Source organism: Temnothorax curvispinosus, unplaced genomic scaffold (assembly GCF_003070985.1).
Source record: "Temnothorax curvispinosus isolate PA1 unplaced genomic scaffold, ASM307098v1 QBEX01000795.1, whole genome shotgun sequence".
Lineage (NCBI taxonomy): Eukaryota > Metazoa > Arthropoda > Insecta > Hymenoptera > Formicidae > Temnothorax > Temnothorax curvispinosus.
Window position 1 is genome coordinate 24,777 of NW_020210575.1, and position 2,114 is coordinate 26,890.

The 2,114-nt window shown below is 38.6% G+C and overlaps 1 pseudogene; it reads left to right on the forward strand.

Moving 5' to 3' along the window:
* Positions 1–1,250, forward strand: part of LOC112458344 — a 1,415-nt pseudogene extending 165 nt beyond the window's left edge.
* The last annotated feature ends 864 nt before the right edge of the window (positions 1,251–2,114 follow it).

A 2,114-nucleotide genomic window follows, 5' to 3' on the forward strand; every position in this document is an offset into this window, starting at 1 on the left:
GCGACGGGTGCAGTGGTGGTGTTTTCCCTCCGAGGAGGTACGACGAGTAAACTCGAGTCGCCGATACTCGAGGCGAGGAGGTGTGACGAAGAAAGTGCGTAGTCATCGATGTGAGAGACGACCAGCCGAGAACGACGAGGAAGAGCAGAGGGAGCGAGTGCGAAAGGGGAGAGCGAAAGAGCGAGAGAGAGGGACAGCGGACAGGCCGAAGCGTCGCAAGCCAGGAAGTTCCGACGACCGCGACTCCATCAGGGAACTCCAGAAGTGGCAACGGTTTCGTCGGGAAGTATTGAAATTGGCGCAGGGGCGGAAAAGTCAGCTGTGGTCTGGCTCTGGTGATAGCGGCGGAAGCGGAAAATCCCGAGACTCAATCGTTAATAACTAGCTTTAACGCGTTCAAGTTTCCAAGCAGCGACAATATAAGATTCCAGTGCATCGCGGGTGCTTTGAACGCTGTCAACCTGTGAGTACTCGCTTTTGCAATCATTTTATACGTATGAGCCAAAATGCAAATTCCGACAATAAAAATATTAATATTTTTAAAATAAAAATCTTTTCTCTCTTTTCTCTATCTTTTCTATTAACAGGTAAATTGTCGCGGTTATAACGCCTTCGGTCGTCATCGCAGAGATCTTGATTCCGAGAATAATGACACATCTCTTATGAGTGTATCTGATGGATATGAAAATCAACTTCGTGAAGAGATAACTATTCAATCAAACTTAATATTCACTCTGGAAAGGAGAGAGGAGAGGTATACAGCAGATCCAGCTGAAGGTAAAGCACAGCATGCGCAAAGAAATAACAACTTTCACGTATAGCGTATTGGAATAATGGAAGTAATCATTCTTGCTCCTTTTGCTACATTTCAGCTCCTTCAGCCCAAAGAGTGGAAGATATCTGTGTTTCTATGGTTGGCTTTATCATAGCATTAATAATTACGGTGCTTTTAGCACTGGTTGCCGTAGCTATCGCTGTGTCATGCTGGCTTATAGCGTACTGACGTGAGCCAAAGACTGCTGGACCACTGCCACACCCATCAGAGTTCCCAAACCCCTTGTTCACTACTGAATCTGTAGCTGAATCTTCTCTTGACTATCTATTGCTGCATTGGTTACGTACGTATGAAATTCTCACGCTTTATTTATGTACAATTTTTGAACTAATGCAGTCAGCGATAGGAAACAAACTTAAAAACTGTTGTTGTGACACATTACGGATTTGTATCGTATTTGACAGATGATATGTAGAATTAATCCATTTACAGTTTATCGTGAACACGAATTCCATATAAGATACAGATTTTCAAAAGAATCTGTTATGTATGGACTACTGCCTTTAGTTATGGATAGTTTAACAAAGCCTGATATGCGAGGTCTTCTAATTGAACCAGTTATTCAATTACTGATTTGTCTAAGATTTTATGCTACTGCTAGTTTTCAGGTAACATAAATTCTTTGTATTACATGTCTTTAATTTTAAAGAAAAAATACAAATAATTGTATTATGTATATTGCTTTATGGTTTAGAAAGTAAACGGAGATCTTATGAAATTACCACAACCTACAATTTGCAGAATCGTATTTAGAGTAACTGCTGCATTAGCAACTTATCTAAATACTTATGTCAAATTTTCGACAAACCAAGCAGCTATACAAGAAAATTGAAGATTGTTTAAAGAATTAAGATATGGTTATGGAGCTATTGGGCTTCTTTGTATTAATGGAGCTATAGATTGCACCCATATAAGATCATTGGGTAATAACTTTGGAGGAATAGCTGAAATTTATAGAAATAGAAAAGGTTATTTTTCCTTAAATGTCCAGGTAAGTTAATAAGAGTAATGTTTATTTACATATATTTATTCTTATTTTTATTTTGTTATTTTTTATGTGTAAGGCTGTAGTAGGTCCAAGAATGGAATTTTTGGATCTTGTCCCAGAATAGCCAGGAAGTCAACATGATAGTAGAATTTTCCAAAATTCTCGAATTTTCATGCAATTTCAACAACGTGAATTAACAGGAATGTTAGTTGAAGATTCAGGATATCCTTCTCTCACATTTCTTTTAACGCCATTCAGAAATCCACAAAGCGAAGAAGAACAAAGGTTATA